Below are 21,414 nucleotides of genomic sequence, written 5' to 3'. Positions count from 1 at the left end.
ACACAATTTGAGATTGTATAAGCAAGTTGCAATGCTCAGAAGGACAAAGATTAAATTTTCCTCTGTGTTGGGAAATGGCAGTAGGCATCTATCCAAATAAAATTAGCAAAGGAATTTACTAATCTTAGTGTCTAACTTAGAATCCTAACAGCTAATTAATCCCAATAGCTGAAGTCACTGGATTTCTGCTCATGGGTTCAACTTCATCCCCAATTCTGGAACCATAATGATAATACTGAGTACTGCCATCTCATTCTGACCTCCTACCTTATTATAACAATTCTTAGCTTCATACCTAACCTAGAATCCATGTTTAGAATTCTTTCATTGTGATTAGGTTCTGTCTGCTTTGAACCTTGTCTTCACGGCTCATTCTTTGTCATCTGTTGCAAGACCCCTTTATACCAATTATTAGTTTTTCTGGACCTCACCATATCATCTGGGCACTGTTTAACTGTCTGGGCCCCTTCCTAATGCCTGCTGCTGGGAACTTTCCGACTGCCTGCCTCCCTGCCTACCTGACACTTGTGAGTCTGTCTAGGTTCTCAGGTCCTTCTCTCCTTCTTGGGTCCCTTCTGTCAGTGTGACCAAAGCTTGGTTCTGACATTTGTGAGTAGGGCTGGGTTCACCCAAGAAGGACTTTATCAGAAAATAACTGGAATCAAAGATGGAAGCAGATATTTAATAAGAATTCTGAGAAATATTCAGAGAATTGAATGAAAGCAAACTATAAATATGAAATAATTTGCAACTGATTTGCATAACACTCTGTTTCTTAAAAGTCGTAAAAAGCCAACTGCATTTTTCTTTTTCATACAAATGGTGGCTACTATCAACCCTTCTATGCCAGGTTTATGATTGCAGCAGCAGGAAAGTATAAGTTTGGCGTCTTTAAGAAGTCAGAGTTACCTTGTTTTCTTTAGTGGCAATTATTATAAAAATGAAAGTATCAGTAAGATGACAGAAAAAACTTAACATATCTGCTTTTTATAAAATATCACTATATGTAAAGTCAAATTCTCTGCTTTACACATGAATGGCTCTACCTCTATGCCCAGTTGTCCACTCGGGGGACAATTTCTCCTTAGTATGCTATACACAGATTCACATGAAATTATATATATAGCTGTAGGTAGCAGATAATTCATATCTAACAAATATTTTGGAAATGGGCAGGTTCATTCAAGTTTCTATGCCTCACATATGTGGGCCTATAGACACTAGTTTTATTTTTATAAACCATAACGGTGATTCCTTCTCTTCAACTCTTGTGAATGAGACCTGCTAATTTTCTTAACCTTTCCCCCATTTTGCTAATAATGATTCAGCTATAATCAACTCAAATTTTATCACAGCTTAAGCATGCATACTATAAATAGTAAGTGCTGGGGCAGATTTGCCAAAATTGTACCATCCCTTATCCCATGCTGCTCTATGTCTTAGAACACAACTAGGCACAAGTGGAGTGGACACGTGCAGTTCCTTCATTCTTATCTCACTACTCTCCTGTCAATTAAATCCTTATTGAGACCCTATTATGTGCATGATCCTGTGCTAGATAGAGGACTATAAAGAAGTCTGCGATAAGGCATCTGCTTTCAGGAAGCTTACCATTTAACTGACTGAAAGAAACAGCACTCTTGGTAATAATTAACATCAAAGGCTTAAATAACAGCAGAAAACCACAGTAAATTGGAAATTTCAAACTCAGTTTAACTGCTAGTAGGAGATATGCCCTCTTGCACCCTCTCCTTTTAATAGAAAAGCAACCAATCCTACCTTACATGGCTTTTCACAGTTGAAGGACACTTAATATAAAATAATGAGATGGTTTCACAAAGTACACAGTGTGACAAATATAAACATTTCCTTCATTTTTCAACTATCACTGAAAAAATATTTCTCTCTCACTTAAAAAAAAGTCTTAGTGCCTTTTCAGATAGTGTCTATATTGTACACCTTGTTCTTGAGTTTCAAATGCATTCCTAACATAATTTATCAATGAATAATAATTCAGGAGTCAATTCTGATACTGTTATAGAAGAAACAACTTAAGCCCTGGGAGAAATAAACAAGAGGAGTGTGAGAAGTGAAAGGAAAAGTACTTTTATTTCAGATCCTTTGTATTCCTCCCATCCATACTCTCCAACGAAAAAAATAACTCGTGTCTGCCAGTTGGTGGCCTGACCTTGGACTAAGTTTAATTAATTAGCAGTCTTCTCTAGCTGCCATCTGGCCTCATTTGCCTAGGCTATAACCACAGCTAACTACATTACTGAAGCTGAGACTCCAACCATGACCTTTTTGGTCCACTGAGCTGCAGTGACTCAGCAGCTGATCAGATCTACCTCCTCTTTCCACTATGTTCCAAATCACATCACTCTTGCGAACAGAGGCCAACTTTAAATTCCCAGACTTATATCAGTGATTCTCAAAGTGCAGTTTATGGACTAGTCCGCTGCAAGTGTTTATAAAATTGCAGATTCCAGGGCCCTGTCATCAGTGATTCTGATAGAGTAGCTATGGTATGGGGCCTGAGAATATGCATTTTAACATGTTCTTCTTTGTGACTATTACGCTCACTAATTTGATTGATGATCCTAGTACAACTAGGGAATAAGACCTAAGACCTATAGGAGCAAAATAGTGTAGTCAAGGGCAGAGATGGAAATAATTCAATTTGCTGGTAACCCATTTAATGTGAATAAGAATCACTCATGGAGCTTGTTAAATATAAAAGGGTCCCACCATTGGTCCCACCCCCAAAACCAAAGTGGACCTGGGCTTCTTTACATTTAAAAGGCTTTCCCTAGGTCATTCTGATGTGTTTTAACAATTGAGATCCACTACATTAGATCAACTGCTTCGAGGTATCCAGCAGCCCCAGAGGGACAGAGGTTTTACTGACAGAAGATCCAGGCTCCTGTTCCCCATTATTGCAGTCTACAGGTTTTAAAGAACACAGCTACACACATTTTGTAAGTGCTTAAGGGATACTTTACACATAATACGTTTGGAGTAAACACTCTACAGGTCTTGGGGAGAAAGAGAAGCAAAGGTTTGCAATATTATGGAAGAAAGGAGGAGGGAATTAAAAGATACCATGGTGAGAAGTAGGTGATGACACGTCCTGAGACAGGCAAGTGTTTCTACATCTGGCCTCACTCCCTCTGTATTCACAACAAATCACCCACCCACCCCGTATTTATGAAGGGCTGAGGGCTAACAAAGAAGCAAGTGCCCACGTGGAGACAGTAGGGTTCTGTCCTCGATTATTTTTAACTAATCCTATCAGTCCTGTAAAAATCAGCGGAATACTCTCTCCCTAGCTCCAGAAGCAAAGTAGGACAGCATGAATAGACATGGAGCCATCTCACATTGCCACATGTATTCTCACACCATCTGCTAATTATTCTGTGCTCATAATTCACCTTCGGGCTTTATAGCACCAATCTCTCTCCAAATGTCCAGATTCGCAATGCAATCACCTCCTAGACATCTTCTAAATGTTGCACTAGCGTTTCTAACAGTACATATCAAAAACTAAACCTATCTCCTCTAAACCACATTATCATCCTCCCAATTAGAAACCTACAAATATAGGTTCTTTTCAATTTCTCCCTTGATTACCCTCTACCTTCAATCAAGACTTACACTATTACTGATCCAAGCAGTAATGACTAGGACACTGGGGAACAGAGAGGGAGGGGTATTTGGGAAACATTCTATAAGACACCTGAAATAGTCTCCTTCACATCTTCACTTCCTGGCTTCCAGTCCAACTCCTCCTAATTCTTGTTACAGACTCGTTACTCCCTTGTCTAAAAACCCTCACTTGCTCCTCAGGCTTACCTTCAACCACTCCTCCTGCACACAATTTTAGCTTTAGCCCACTATTCACCTACTTATAACCTAAACTTTAGTCAAATTCTACCATCTCTTTTTTCCTGAACATGCCCCTTGTTTCCCTTGCTCAAAGTTTTCACTAATGCCCTTCCCATTGTTTAAAAATGTCTCCCCCCTCCTTTTTTTAAATCTTTATTCATCCTTCAGAGTCAAGCTCCAGCTTCCGGTTGAATGCATTCTTTCCTTCCCTGGAATAAGAAGCACTTAGCATTTTAATGTCCCTTATCAGATTCTGCCTTATCACACTATTCTCTCAGCTAGGGGATGGAAAACTTGTAATTCCACATAATGCCCAGAGGTACCTTTACCACAGTACTTACTTTAGAGTTGTGTTGAATGAACGAATTTCTCCTTCAACTTCTAAGGAAATTCCTCAAATTAAACCTACTTTTATTAATAAAAGAGAAGTTTTCATCCCAGACATGCCTTGGTCTCTTTCTCTTTCTGTCTGCTTGCCTGTCTCTATCTCTATGTCTATCTCTCTGTCTCTGTTGCTTTCTCTATCTTTGTCTCTGAGTATCTCCTCACTCTTCCCCTTCCTCTATCTGGCACTGTCATCTGTCTTTCTGTCCGTTTTCTAATGGTCTTTTTCTTTTCTTTTTTTTTGTCAGTATCTTTGATGTTTGCCTGGCATTGTCTTCCTGTGTGTCCATTTCTGTTTCTCTGACACGCTGTCCTCCTTCTTACCTGAAGGTCAATCCTTGAAGCTCTTTCAAAGCCTTGCTTAAACTGTAACTCAAAATAGAGCATTACTGGGCCTTTTCAAGCTGGAACTCAGAGAGAAAGCTTAAGTTTGAAAACCTTTGGATACTCTGAAGAAAGTCTACTTTCCAGGGACAGGTGACATCAGTGCCCATGGTGAAGGATTTGAAAGCAATACTCAGATAATCCAAATGCTTAATTTACATGATAAGGCATAGATATAAAAGGTGACCCACAACAGCTAATCACAATAACAATGCTAATCTTTCTAACACTGGCTTCAAAGATAAGGATATGTTAGAAGACAAACTTCTAAATCTAAAGTTCTACAAAATCATTGATCACTTTGGCACCTTGTCCAGGAGACTCTAAGGATTCATATATAAATATAGAATTAAAATGAAAGAAACTTAATAATAACGCCAACTATCTTTTTAGTGTCTACTAAGAGACAAATGTCTTGTAAGTATTAATTTATTTAATCCCCAAACACTTTATGGAGATGAAAACCGAGGTCGAGGGTGGTTAATTAACTTTCTAGCAGTCATCCTTAAAGAGGGAGTTAAGATTTGAATCCAGGTGTTGTCTGATTCCAAAACCTGAGCTCCTACTCTCTCCAGCTTTTTTTCAAATATGTCAGGTCTTAAGAATCCCCTGGGGGCTGATTAACCCTTTAGATTCCTTAACCTCACCCTAAATTTACAAAATCCCAAGGTAAAGGGCCTGGGAGTCTCTTTAGTAATCATTGTAAACAAATGATTTAAAATCATTGTAAACAAATGATTTCCAGGTGATTCTTATCAGCAGGCTTCTTGGGGCAACTGCACTCCATTAACTGGCTTCCCTAGCCATGACAAAAGAATAAAGAGTTCTATTTCCCTAGTAGTTACTAGCACCCCTTAACGCACTCTCCTCCATTCAGTGCCTTTCCTAGTCTCCTCTTCCCAGAGAATCAAAATTAGCCTTGGAGTCTTCATTCAACCTATTGTTTCAATGTACAAAAAATACTCATCTTACTCATCCCTGAATTTTGACTTGAACTTTGACCAAAGTCAATAAAGAAATGATGATTTATTGGTGGAATGAAGGTGAGTTGAAGAGCATGCTGTATTTATGGGGGGAGAGGAGAATGAGAGGGTCGGAATCTTCCTGATACTCTTAAAATCATGCCGTGTAGGTGATTGAATAACCTTTTTAAAGCTCAGCCCTTTTTATAAAAAAAAAAAAAAAAAAATTAATTAATAGAATGGACCTGATACTAATAATAGGAAACACCAAGAACATGTACAGGCTGAAAATTCAAAATAACAATGACTTACTATGTATTGATTGTCAGGCCCTATGCTAAATGATTTACATGAATTCTCTCATTGAATAGTCACAAACTTGTGAATAGCTACTTTAGTTATCTGCATTTTACTGATGGCAAGAACGAGTTTCAGAAAATTTACTTATCCGAGGTCTAAAATTCCAGCCCAGGTTTGTTTGACTGCAGTTTGTGCCCTTAACACTCTGCTGCCCAGCCTCCACTACGTCAAAGAAAGATTTAGGAAAATTCACTGATTGCGGAGCAAGAGTGACAAATGAAAAGGATGTTTTACGATATTCAGGGTGTTTTAAAAAGTATTTTAGGTTATTCCTTTGGAGGGAAAGCACAGGTTTCTTCTGTTGTAGCCACTAGCTCCCGATAGACACATGGACCACCAGAAATCAGTGAGTTATAGGAAACACACTCTTTATTCAGCCATCTGGGTCTGCCAGGGGTACGCAGACCCCAAATTAAGCAGCCCCGAAATGTAGAGGTGCAGGGTTTTTAAGCCCTAACCCCCTATTCTTCATCCTGTTTGAACACACAAGTCTATTTTTCTTCTTTTTACTAACTGTCAACCCACAGGTTGGTTGTGCAAGCGGGGGATACAGAAGCAGAAAGCTTATTGTTAGAGTGTTATGTTCCCATGGGTGATAGCCAAGCAGTAATTTTCCAGCCAGCACACTTTGACCAAATTATTTCTTCGTATCTTGGAGAGAGTCACTGATTTGACCCAATGTGGCATTTCCTGTGTTCTTATCTTCTTAGGTATATCGGCAACTAATTCCTTTAGTCAATTAGGGTACCGTTTGGAGCAATTCTTTCAAATACACTATGAATTCAAAACCCTTTTCTGAATCCTCAGAACCCTAAATTTCCGAAATTTATAAACTTTAAGACACATACTTTAAAAAAAATTTCTTTTTTGGTGGTCAAAGTCTTCCCCAAAGTAGAATAATGAAGGGAGAAGGCATGAAGATATACTTTTTCCTTTTTGAATTCTCCCTTGTTCCTGAAAATTTTCTCCCCATTATGCAAGGAAGGATAACAGTGATGTCAAATACAATAAAAAAATATCTCTCAACTGGAACTACAAGATATGTGATATATACGTATAAGAAACCTGTCAACAATTCTTTTAATCTGATAAAGCTTTATCAAAATTATATAGTCTTAAATAAAAGTCTAAGAGCTTTCCAATATCTGAGTACTTATAATCTCTAAATTTAGAATCCTTTTCTTTTACCCAAACTGTACAAATAAGAATAAATCAGAATTTTAAAAACACTCCAGCTTTCAAAAATCAAGTGCTTATCAAAATGGATAAATTTACTGCGTAAATCGTTAACCGATTTATACAATTTAGTAATTTCATACAATGTCTTATATGTCTGATGTTGACTTTTTGCAAAATTGTTTTTCTTTTTAACAAAGCAATGCACAAACTGGGTATGAAGTTAATCAATAAAGAATTGCTGCCCCAGTTCCATTTTCAAGTAGGCAACCACTTTTAAATATTTTGGGGTTTAGTTCTGTTAATTTGTGTTAATAAAACGTTTTCTGTAATAAATCTCATCATTCAGCTACACAGATTATAAACATTTTGCCAATATTGCTTCATCTAGAACCCTTCCCCCTCTTTTCTTAGAGTTTCTTTTTGTTTCAAGCTTTATCTCCCTAGCTAACCAGTAGTCCATGGGCAGGGGTCAACTGTAACTTTTAGCTCTAATGTCCAGCTCCTGGGCCTTGCTCAATGTCTGGAAACTCTACGCCTCTATTCTGTTGTTTTCAAAGGAAACAATTTAGGTTGCTGGGAACATAGGAGATAAGATGGAATCTGTAATGCTGGGCCATTTTTTTTCATAAATGGCATTTATTAGTGTCTAATTTTTGTGTAATTGACCTACATACAATGAATCACACATATTTAAAGTGTACAATTTGACAAATTTTAAAATATGTATGTATCCATGAAACCGTCATCACAAAGTATGAAAAGATTCATCACAAAGGAATAAATATATCCCTTACCTCAAAGTTTTTTCACATCCTCTTGCCTCTCCTTGAACCTCTTACCTAATCCAGAAACCACTTTGGGCACTATAGATTGTTGACATTCTCTAGAATTCTAAATAAATGAAATCATACAATATGTATTCTTTTGGTCTGGCTTCCTTCACTCAGTATAATTATTTTGAAATTCATCCATGTTGAGTGGATCCAAAGTTCTTTCATTTTGGTTGTTGAGTAGTGACCTTCGAATAGATATACAGCAATTAGTTTATCTATTCACTGCTTGCTGGATATTTGGACTGTTTCTGGTTTTTACCTATCACAAATAAAGCTGTTATGAATATTCATGTGTAAGACTTTGTGTGAACACATGTTTTCTTTTCTTTTGGGTAAATGCAAAGGAGTGGAATGGCTGAATCGTATGATAGATGTCTACAACTTTTTAAGAAACTGCCAAAGCGTTTCTCCAAAGTAATTGCACTGTTTTATTTATTCATGCAGTGTATGAGAGTTTCAATCCCTCTACATCCTTGCACTTGCATGATCAATCTTTTTAATTTTAGTCATTCTAATAGGTAAAAAATAGTATCTTAATGTGGTTAATTTTGCATTTCCTAGATGACTAATATAATGAAGCAGCTTTTCATGTACTTATTGGCCACCCTTATTATATCTTCTTTGGTGATGTTTCTGGTCCCATTCTTTTCCTATTGTGTCAAGGGTCTCAAGTGCACCCTAAAGTTTGCTAATTCACTAGAATGATACACAAGAATGAAAATAGATTTTCCCCATGGCTAACATTTGTTACAGAAAAAGTATATAGAGCAAGAGAAACAGGAACAAGATATGGATTGAGGTAGAATCCAGAGTGGTTAGGCACAGGCTTCCATGTCCTTCCCATCTGGAATCATACAGGATATACTTTTTCTCTGGCTATGAACTACAGGGACATATGTGAAGACTCTCGGAGCCCAAGGTTTTTATGGAGGGCTGGGTACCTAGGCATATTGTGCAACCAGCTATGGCATCCAAAACTCAGGACCCCAACAACGAAATCAGATGCATATTACTAATCTTGATGTTTGTGCAAAGTAATTCTGGCAAGATAGTATAACATGGTCCATTGTTCCAGGTACAAACAATAAAATCCTCACTCATTAACATAAAGAACCATTCAAGTACCACATTTTCAGAAGTTGTCCAGTGAACAGTAATGGCTCCAAGTTCTCTTGGAGATGTGTGAAGAGTGAGCAATAAGACCTGCTACATTAACTCTTTTCTAACACTCATTTTATTATCAATTCATTTACTTAATATTGAATTTTAGAAATTCTTTATATATTCTCTATATAATCTTTTACCAAATATATGCTTTCAAAGATTTTCTCCTAGTCCTTGGCCTGTTGTTTTATTCTCCTAAAAGTATCATTTGAATAGCAGAAATTTTTAATGTTGATGAAGTCCAATTTATCAATTTTTTATTTTATGTATTGTGTTTTGGGTATAACTAAGATATCTTACTCAAGACTTAAAATAATTTTCCTATGTTTTGTTCTAGCACTTTTATAGTTTTAAGTTTTTACATTTAGGTCTATGATCCATTTTGAGTTAATTTTTGTATATAGTTTGACCTGGAGTATTTTAAAGCACATCTTTGACATCAGAGCCTTTTACCCATAAATACTTAGGTATGTGTCTCTAGCAGATGAGAATTTAAAAAACATAATCCTAATACCTTTATCATAATTACTTAATAGTATTCAGTACCCAATCTATGTTCAAATTTCCTCAAAATATCTTTTCATTTGAATTAGAATCCAAACCAAATCAGCATATTGCATTATGTTGAAATTATTTCTTAAACCTCTAATATTCTATAACATTCCTCTTATTCCATTTTCTGATGCCATTCATTTTTTTTTTTTTTTAATAATCCAGGTTTTGTGCCAAAGAATTTCCTACATTCTGGATTTGGCTGATTGTAGCCTTCTGGTATTTTTAACGTTTCTCTACTCTTTTCTGATTTATTGATCTTAAACATTATATACTTACTCTGTGCTGTGAAAGATGAAGATTTGGCTAACATACTATTCTCTACTTTCCCCTCTTTAATTATCCCTTCAACATCTTTAGGAAAGTAATAAACAAGGAAGGTTTTCGAAGAATCAACATGTATAATTATTTGCTTTTTATCAAGTAATTTCTTTATTTAGAGTTGGCTCTACCATAAACTACCATATACTTTAATAAACTAGCTTTTATCCAATACAATGGCAGTGGGAGAGTGGAGAATATAGATTTGAAAAATATCTCTGAATATCTGACAATATTGAATGAAGGAAGGAGGAGGGAAGAAATGTGGAATGACTGCTCGGTTTCTGGTTTCAACAACTGAGTACACAGTGGTGATATTTAGAAGAATAGAAAAGAAGGAGCACGTCTGTGGAGGTAGTTAGGGACACAGAAAGAAGATAAGTTCAGTTTCTGACATTGAGACATGGGGTACCTATAAACAATCAAGCAGAGATGTCTGGTTGACCACTGGAACTATGAATCTGCAGATTAAGAGAGAGATATCAGCTAGAGGTCCAGATTGCAAAGTCATCAGTTTTATTGGTGATAGTTAAAGCCATGAGCATGAATGATATCACCCATGGACTGTGTAAAGAAACACCAAGATTTAAGGAGACAGATGCAATAGTTACAATGTGTGATAAGTACCATAATAAACACATACATGAGATAAATACCCTAGTGATTCAGAAGATTAACTGGGTGGGGAGAAGTTATCATAAAAGGTTGTAATTTGGTTTGGATACTGAAAGATGTACAGAAGTGTGGCCAATGGGATGAGGGGAGGAAAGTGAACAAATTCACTTATTTTACAAGAAGAATAGAGAACTTCAAATGAGGGCTCTCTCAACCATGCCCCACTCTGATACTTGTGTCTAGAGTAGTGTTCTTCAAAGTGTGGTCAACAGATCACTTGCATGAGAATCACATAAGGGCTTTATGAAAATGAATATTATTGGGTTCCACCTTAGACCTGCTGAATCAGAATCATTGGTGGGAGTGGGGGGTGTTCAGAAATCCTCATTTTAAACAAGTTTTAAGTGATTCTGAAGCAGATGGTTTGTGAGCTAAATTTTATATAAACTAAGGTGTGATCATGGGAATGTTCAGCTAAAGTGGAAGGGCTTTCTTATTGATGAAGCCAAAGAGTTGTGATCTTCAAGTTGCTAGTTGCTACTTTCTTGTCAGTTTTAGTAGGAAGGCCTAGTGGGAAAATGGGGTACAGGGAGGTTTTGCAAGAGTATAATTGACCCCATCTATTTTCCCTCATTAGAAAGGAAAAATAAACCCAGTAAGATGAAGAGCAGAGCAGTTTTCCTCTGAACTGGTCCCAAGTCAACCAGGAAGCACATACAGGCATCTTGATGAAAAAGAAACTGATTTAGTTGATTGAATGTGGTTGTTAACACAATGATAATAACAACAACACACACATAAATTCCTGATTTTATTTTCACTTTTCAGCTGGTCATCTGGCGCTTTATACTCAGCTCTTCCTAATGAATGCATCTTACCTGAAGTCACTAAATGTTTAGTCTTTCATTTGATCAACAATTCCAGGGATGAAAATTTTTACGTTTTTCCTAATTTTTATTCTAAAAAGAGAAAAATCTCAACTCAACTCATTGTCTATTATTCAGTCAGAAAATGTTTCTATTTATGTCTTCAAAAAAAAAGATAATTATATGTTTGAAAATATATTATTTGAACTTCGTCATGAAATAGATTACTCTTGAGAATTAATTCATTTGTGTCCTTATGGAATTCCAGAAATGTACTTTCAATTGATGGCCTATGATTATTCTGCTATGGCTAGAAATATTCTTCTGAGAAATCAGCTCACATGTTTTATTTTGTCAAAGCAGAAATCTGCATGGCTCTGCAGAGTTCAGTATATCTTGTTAGAAATATGGTAACTTCAAAAGATTGTAGCATATTACTTTGTTTTGAGAACAGCTGTGAATATTTCTATTCATCCCTTGTAACTTTTCTGGAAAAAAATCATATTATAAAAACAATTGCCTCCTTTGAAAAGACTACTATCTCAGGCCTTTTCCTGTGATAAAATTAAGTCAATTTTGATTCCAAAGTTAAACATAAAGAATGATAAGATTTCATAGGAGAACTAACTCTTCTATTTGTGTATCCACTAATTCCATGTATCTTATCATTCACAGTTTTCTAAGATACATTTCCTGGATACATATTATACTAGTAAGTTAGTAATGCATGAGAAACAGATGAAAGCCCTTGCTTACACAGAAGTTTAAAGGTGCTTTAGAAAGTATAAGAGGTGTGATGAGGAAATAAACTGTGATTCCACCCAGGAACTGAGAGATTATGCTGTAACTAAAAGATCTATGAAATCTCGAGAGAAGAGAGCCAGAGAATAAGGAATTGTCAGTGTGCGTGCAAATTTGTGTAGAAAAACACTAGAGAGGCCCTACCCAAGCCACATCCAGTGATGTGCTTGACTTGCCTTGTACTCCTTGCTGAGCAGCTCCAAGTCTCGCAACGGTGGCACTTGGCCTCGGTTTCTGGCATGGCCTCTTGAGGCAACTATAAGCACAGCATCTGTGGATTGCTTGCTGAATCTTACCAGGTAGACCCAGAGGGGCACAAGCTGGAGCTAGACTTGGCCTGCATCTGAACTCCTCTCAGGACTGTGCTACTGGACACCTACTACTCAAAGCCTTGCTAATAAGACCAAGAGACTTAGGAGCTTTTCTTAGTACATAGAAACAGACACAGAAAGGCAGTTAAAATGAGGAGACAAAGAACTATGTCCCATATGAAAGAACAGAACATAGATCAAGGAAAAATGGAGTCAAGCAATCTAACAGATGCAAAACTCAAAACGCTGGTTATAAGGATGCTCAATGAACTTAGGGGAAGAGTAGATGAACTCAGTGAGAACTCTAAGAAAGAGATAAAAGCATAAAAATGGAAATGGAAATTATAAAAGGGAACCAGTCAGAAATGAAGAACACATTATCTGAGATAAAGAGTATATTAGAGAGAATTAAGAATGGATGAAGAAGAGAATCAAACCACCAATTTAGAGGATGGGGAAGGTTACTCAATCAGATGGCCAAGGTTACTCAATCAGAACAGCAACAAGAAAAAAGAATACAAAATAATGAAGATAATTTAAGGAGACTATGGGATAACAACATTTACATCATAGGGGTACCAGAAGGAGAAGAGAGAGAGCAAGAAGTTGAAAACCTAGTTGAAGAAATAGTGATGGAAAACTTCCCTAACCTGGTGAAGGAAATAGACATACAACCCCAGGAAGCTCAGAGAGTCCCAAAAGAGATGAACCCAAAGAGGTCCACACCAAGACACGTCATCATCAAAATGCCAAAAGTTAAATACAAAGAGAGAATCTTAAAAGCAGCAAGAAAAAAACAGTTAGTTACCTACAAGGGAGCGCCCATAAGCCTGGAAGTTGATTTCTCAAAAGAAACTTTGCTGTACAGAAAGGCTTGGCACAAAATATTCAAAGTGATGAAAATCCAGGATCTACAACCAAGATTACGTTATTCAGCAAAGCTATTATTTAGAGTGGAAGGACAGATAAAGAGCTTCCCAGACAAGAAAAAGTTAAAGGAATTTATCAACACCAAATCAGTATTACAGGAAATGTTGGAGAGACTTCTTTAAGAAGAAAAAATATGTATCAAAAACATGAATAAAGAATGGCAGTAACTACATATTTAACAAGTACCACAAATGAAAAAGAATTAAGTGCTCTAATCGGAATATAGAGTGGATAAGAAAACAAGACCCTTACATATGCTGCTTGCAAGAGACTCACTTCAGATTAAAAGACATATACAGACTAAAAGTAAGGGGATAGAAAAAGATATTACATGATGGACCCAGAGGGTATTATGCTGAATGGAGTAAGCCAGATAGAGAAAGACAAATGCCACATGAATTCACATACATGTGGAATCTAAAGAACAAAATGACAACAATAATAAAAATGGAAACAAAATTAGAGATACAGAGAATATTTTGAGGACTACTAGATGGGAGGCGGGTTGGAAGGACTGTTGTAAAAGGGCGAAGGGATTAAGAAGTACAAATGGATAGATACAAAATAGTCATGGAGATATAAAATATTACATAAGGAATGTAGTCAATAATATTGTAATAAATATGTAAGGGGCAGAAGGGTAATCGATTTATTGGGGTGATCACTTTGAGTTATACAGATCTCTAATCATCATGCTGTACGACTGAAACTAATATATTATTGTATGCCAACTATAATTGAAAAAAATCTCATTGATTGTATACTTTAAATATGAGCAACTAATTGTCTATTATCTTTCAATAAAGCTGTAAAAAAAAATCTAGAGAAAAGCAATAACAATTGGGTCACATTAAATTTATATTTTCCAAAGAGGATGAGAAGCTCTAATGGAATGTATACAAATATTACCGGAGGACTATGATATATATTTTTTAAATTCCATACTTACCAAAATAATTTTTTAGTTATTGTATTAGTTTGCTAGCTATTGTTTTAGTTGCTAAGGCTGCCATAACAAAGTACCACAGACTGGGTAGCTTAAATGGAAATTTATTGTCTCACAATTCTGGAGGGTAGAAGTCTGAGATCAAAGTATCATCCGGGTTGGCTTCTTCTTAGGCCTCTCTTCTCGGATTTCAGATGGCATTCTTCTCTCTGTGTCTTCATATGGTCTTCCCTCCCTGTGTCTATGTCCTAATTTCTTTTTATAAAAGCAGGGGTCATTGGATTAGGGCCTATCCAAATGACCTCATTTTAACTTAATTACCTCTTTAACGAATCCTTCTTCAAATACAGTAATAGTCTGAGATACTAGGGGTTAGGACTTCAAAGTATTAATTTTGTGGGGATACAATCCAGTGTATAACAATTATTATTTCATGTTTCCTCATACATTAATACAAGGAAAGGTCCCTGTAAATATATCTCATCTAAAGTAAATTTAAAAATCAATTTTTTGGCAAAATCTAGTTGACTGTGGTTTACCTTTCTAAAGGTCTGATCTGTCTGGGGAATCAGTATCCACTTCTGAATACCTACTCTGTTCCAGGCACTGGTATAGGTGCTAGGGCCAGAAACACAAAGGAAACACATTTTATCCTTGAGAAGTTTGCAGTCTGGAGGAGAGGAAACAATATAAACAAGCAAGTATAATAAAATGTGCTAAACATTATTACAGAGGAAATGAAATGTTGAAGGAGCAAATTCAGCTAGACCCATGGTGACCCAACCAATATAAAGGAATATATTAAGCCTAGAATATTACCTAATTAATAATACTGCATAAAGTATTAGAGCTTATTATTTTTAAGGTTTAATTCATCCATCTATTTAGTTTTATGCCTAAAGTCTTAAACCCATTTCATGTACATTAAAAAAAGTGTTATAAAAAAAGTGCTGCTTATATTTGTAGAAAAAAATTCAATAGAAATATGTTAACTTTTTTGTCACAATACGATGGTCATGACTTTGCAGAATGTTATACAAATTAAAAATCAGTCTTGATAGGATACTATAAGATAAGCCATCATTAAACACAAGGCTTTATATAAGAACTCTGAAATCCAAGGACAGTTAAAAAATCAAACTATACATATCTTGTTTGCCAAGAACTAGAACAATCCATAATAATATATAAGAACCAGGGAACCAAAGTAGTGAAATAACACAACTCATTATCAAGTACTATATCACTTACCAGATATCTATCTTATAAAAGTTATCCTGAAGTTATGATACACTTTGAGAAGTATTCAGTGCATTTTAAATTGTTTTTCATAATACCACCATTTTCCTGATAACCATGGACAAACCGATCACAAATCTCTACATACACCATTGAATCTTCATTATAGATCTCTTTTTTCTTTAGTCCTTCAAAGATGCTATTAGGAGTGAAAAAAGGTTTTAGATCAGTAAATGCTACCAAGAAAAAGTCAGAGAATAATTTTTGGAGTTTCGTATTTAAAATGGTACTCTAATATGAATCTAAGAATTAAAAAGAAATATGGTATGACAAACGCTAACAGCTTAAGGACAAAGTTGTCAAAGGGTGATAAACCCATTTCATAATGAAACCAATTTTTTCTTCTCATTTTTTCTTCCTCAGCTTTCTTGAAATACATAGATATGTGATTTAGCTTTGAAAGATGTAAAATGAGAAAGTTGAACTCAATTAATTTTATGGACCTTGTCAATGAAGAATCAGATTTTACCCTATGTACAAGTTAACAAGTTAGTCAGCCACAGTTTCATAGATGTCGGCAGAAGACACAAGACCCAAGGGTCGGAGACGAAGGGCAGTTAATATCAGCAATACCAGCTGCTGGAGTATCAGCATTTGTACCAGTTTCCTGAGCCCCAGTTTCCACAGGGTGATGCAGAGAGGGCTAGAAGATACCTACCCATACAGTAGGGTTCATTATAAGAGAGGAATCCTAAATTTATCATTTATAATGGGCAGTAATCTCTGGAGGGAAACACTATCTCTGTTTTCTATGGCTCTTCACTATTCAAAAAATCTTTTTAAAAATTGAGATACAATTCACATATCATAACCCTTTTAAAGTATACAATTCAGTGATTATGAGTATATTCACAAAGTTTTGCAACCATCACCACTCTATAATTCCAGAACATTTTCTATCATCTGAAAAATAAACCTCATACCCATTAGCAGTCACCCCCTTCCCCCTCACCTCTTCTGCAAACCCCTGGGAAGCACTAATCTACTTTTGTCTCTGTGGATTTGTCTATTTTGGACTTTTTATTTACTTTTCATGTAAATGGAATCATGTAATATGTGACCTTCTTGTGGCAGGCTTATTTCACTTAGCATAAGAGTTCTTCATTTTTTATGGCTCAATAATATCAATTGTACAGGTATAACACATTTTGTTTATCTATTCATAAGATAAACACTTAGGTTGTTTTAATCTTTTGACTGTTATGAATAATGGTGGCATGGATATTCATGTAAAAGTTTTTGTGAGGACATATATTTTCTATTCTTTTGGGTATATAACTAAGAGTAAAATTGCTGAGTCATATGGCAACCCTATGTTTAACTCTTTGAAAAACTGCCAAACGTTTTCAAAGCAGCTGCGCCATTTTACATCCCCACTAGCTCTGTATGAGAGTTCCAACTTCTCCACATCCTTTGTCAATATCTGTTATTTCCTGTCTTCTCAATTATAGCCATCATAGTGAGTGTGAAGTGATATCTCATTGTGGTTTTGATTTGCATTTCCCTAACGGCTAATGATATTGAGCATCTTTTCATGTGTTTATTGGTCATTTTCATATCTTCTTTTGAGAACTATTCAAATTCTTTGCACTTTTTTACACTAGATTGTTTGTATTTTTATTGTTGAGTTGTAAGAGTTCTTTATATATTCTAGATTCTATACCTTTATCAGATATATGATTTGCAAATATTTTCTGTGGGTTATCTTTTCACTTTTTTGATGGTGTCTTCTGAAGCACAAAACGTTTAATTTTAATGAAGTTCGATTGATCTTTTTTTTCTTTTTTTTCAGTTGCTTGTCCTTTTGGTGTTATATATTAGAAACCGAAGTCAGAAATATTTACAGCTACATTTTCTTCTAAGAGTTTTATAGATTTAATTTTTCCATTTAGGTGTTTGATCCACTTTGAATTAATTTTTACATATCATATGAGGTAGAGATCCAACTTTATTTTTTTATGTGTATATCCAAGTTGACCCAGCACCACTTGTTGAAAATACTATTATTTCCCTTGTCTAAAAATCAATCGACCATCAGTGATTGGTTTATTTCTGGTTTATTTTTATGAGAGTACCATACAGTCTTGATTACTGCAGCTTTCTATTAAATTTTGAAATCAGGAAGTTAACAAAATTCAACACTCTCTAGCCATTTTTATTCAACATTATTACTAGTGGTTCTAGCTTATGCTATCCAGCATGGAAAATAAGTGAAATATATCTAGATTGGATAGGATTAGGTAAAGCTGCCTTTATTTGCAGAAGACATGATTATCTATGTCGAGAAACCAATAGAATCTACAAAAAAAGCTACCAGAACTCCCAAGTGAGTTTAGCAAAGTTGCAAGATATGACCAATTTATGAAATCAATTGTATTTCTATACACTAGCAATGAACTATATAGGAAATAAAATTAAAAAATATATACCATTTACGATAGTATCAAAACTATGAAATATTTAGGAATTGATCTAACAAAAGAAGTAAAGCCTTTAAAGTGAAAAGAGAAAAAACATTACTGAAAGAAGTTAGAAAATACATACATAAATGAAGAGAGATGCCTTTTTCATGGATTGAAGGACTAAATTTTGTAAAGATACCAACATTGAGCTGTGGAATCAATGCGTTCCTACAAAGCCCCAGCAGGCTTTTTATTTTTTTAAGAAATGTACAAGTTGATTCTAAAATTCATACAAAAATGCCAACAACTTTGAAAGAGAAGAGTGAAGTGAGAGGCTAACACTATCTATTTTCAAAACTTATTATTAAACTATAGTAATCAAAATAGTACAGTATTGATGACCTAAGACAGACAAATAGATCAATGAAATAGAACATAAACAGTCCATAAATAAACTCACACATATATGGACTACTGATCTTTTACAAAGGTGTGAGATGGAAAAAAGAGCGAGATGGAGAGAGAATAGCTTTTACAATAAATGGTAGTGGAACAACTGGATGTCCGTATACAAAAACAAAAACAGAATTTCAATCTATACCTTATACCATTATAAAATTTAACTCAAAGGAGATCATAAACTTAAATGTAACACCTACGACCATAAAACTTCTAGAAAAACATAGGAGAAAAATTTTTTGAACTTCAGTTAGGCAAAGATTTCTTAGATATCATATCCAGTGTGCAGTCCATAAAATAAAAATCGGTAAATTAGACTTCATCAAAGTTAAAAACCTCTGTTTTTCAAAATATACTGTTGAGAGAATGAAAATAAGTCACAGATTGGAAGAAAATATTTGTAAAGCATATATGTGATTAAGGACTTGCATTCAGAATATAAGAAGAATCTCAAAACTCATTAATGAGAAAACCATCAACCCACTTAAAAAATAAAATATTTGAGCAGACACTTCACAAAAGATATTTAGGTAGGAAATAAACATATGAAAAATATGTTCAACATCATTAGTCATTAAAGAAATACAAATAAAAACCATGATACAGCAACACACATCTATCAGAATGGCTGAAATTAAAAAAAGAATTTCCTTAACAAGTGTTGCCAAGGATGGAGAAAAACTAGAACTCTCTTATACATTGCTGCTGGGAATGTAATACATTACAACTTCTTTGGAAAACAGTCTGGCAGTTTCTTTGGTTTTTTTTTTTTGATATCTACAAAATATTTTTATTCGGACACATTTTTAACAGCTATATTGAGGCATTATTGACATAAAATAAATTGTATACAAAATTGTATCCATAAAATAAATAAATCCAAAAGTACAATTTGATACCTAAGACATTTATATGCTTGTGAAACCATCACTGCAATCAAGATCATTAACATATATCTCAGCCCCAGAAGATTCCTCTGTCCCTTTCTAATCCCTCCCTCCTGCCCCTATAGTTAACCTCTCCTAATGCCCAGGCAACCATTAATTCCTTTCTGACACTGAAGATTATTTTGCATTCCCAAGAATATTATGAAAATGAAATCATATAGTATGTATTATTTTCTGTCAGTTTTTTTCACTCAGTATAATTATCTGAAGATTTATCTATAGTTTTTTGATACCAATTATTCAACCTTATATTGCTGGGTTCTATTGTACAGATGCACCATAATTTTGGCAGTTTCTTAAGTTAAATATACACCTATTACATGACCCAGCCAATTCTACTCATAGGTATTCTCTGAAAAGAAATGAAAGCCTATGTATACACAAAGATTTATACTTGAGTACACAAACTGTAGTGTATCCATACAATGGAATTCTACTCAGTAATAAAAATGCAACAGCATAGATTAACTTCAAAATAAATATGCTTAGTAAAATAAACCAGAGAAAAAAGAGCATATACCATATGAGTCCATGCATATAAAACTGTATAAAATGGAAACTAACCTACAGTGACAGAAAGTGGATCAGTGTTTGCTTGGGAGCAAAGCGGAGGCAGGAAGAAACATTTTCTGGGCTGAAGGATATGTTCATTTTCCTGATTGAGGTGATAGCTGTAGAAGGTTATACACATATGTCTTTTTAAAATATTATTTTATTGTGGTGAGAAGACAATGAGACCTACCCTCTTAACAGGGTTTTGAGTGTACAATACACTATTATCTATAAGCACAATGTTGTACAGCAGATCTCTAGAACCTATTCATCTTGTATAACTGAAATTTTATAACTGTTGATTAGCAACTACCCTTTTCCTCTTTCCCCCAGACTCTGGCAACCACTATTCTATTCTTTGCTTCTGTGAATTCGATATAAATTTTGGATATAAATTTTGGATATAAATTTTGTCAAATTGTACACTTTAATATGTGCAGTTTATGTCAATTATACTTCAATAAAGAGTTCAGGGAATTATATGTACCTTGAGGAATAATAATTGTAGTTAACATTTATTGAGCATTTACTATGTGCCAGGCATTGTAATAAGCATTTTACATGTATTAATTAATCTCATTCTCAAAGCAACTTATGATAGAGGTATTATTCTTAACCTTTTTATTTATGAGGAAACTAAGACCAAGTTACTTGGCCAAGGTCACAAAATCTTGTGAAAAGTGGAGTAAACCATAATATGTGCTTTCTCTCACAATAGAAGCTGAAATGTATTCAGTGCTTTTTGAGGCAAACCCTAAGTTCATCACTTGACATGCACTATCTCATTTAATCCTCATCAGCACTATGAAGTGTTTACCATTTTACAAATGAGGAAACGGGCTCCAAGTATATGGCAAGTAGAGAATTTATAAGCAGAGATTTGAATGAAGGGTCTTCATCCATCAGGTGTTTCAGTGGAAAATAGGTTGAGAACTACTCAGTTTACAGGTTGGGCCTGTGATGCATGCAGATGGATCTGATCTGCCTGGTGCTGAACACAGATATTTAGTGTGTGGATCCCTCACTGCTTTGGCCCACCTGCCCAACTAGATACTCAGACACTGACTAAAACTTGCATTGCAGTGGAGCCTGCTAAGCCTTCCTATCTGACCACATCCTTGCCCTTCTGCACCCCCTCAGGACACACTGTAAAGATGACTTGGTTTCTCTAGGTCCTTGACCTTAAATACTTGGCACTCTGACAGCCCTCATTAGTTTCCTCTCCTTATAGACTTTGTTACTGATAACCACAAAGCCTCCTT

General features: G+C 35.2%; 1 long non-coding RNA gene across 1 annotated transcript in view; it reads right to left on the bottom strand.

Annotated features, from left to right (window-relative positions):
* LOC120600001 (uncharacterized) overlaps positions 1 to 21,414 on the bottom strand; it is a 31,830-nt gene that overhangs the window by 1,949 nt on the left and 8,467 nt on the right. The gene's annotated exons all lie outside the window — the stretch shown is intronic.

This window comes from Pteropus medius, unplaced genomic scaffold (assembly GCF_902729225.1).
Source record: "Pteropus medius unplaced genomic scaffold, Ma_sr-lr_union100, whole genome shotgun sequence".
NCBI lineage: Eukaryota > Metazoa > Chordata > Mammalia > Chiroptera > Pteropodidae > Pteropus > Pteropus medius.
This window is presented reverse-complemented; position numbering and strand designations above follow the sequence as displayed.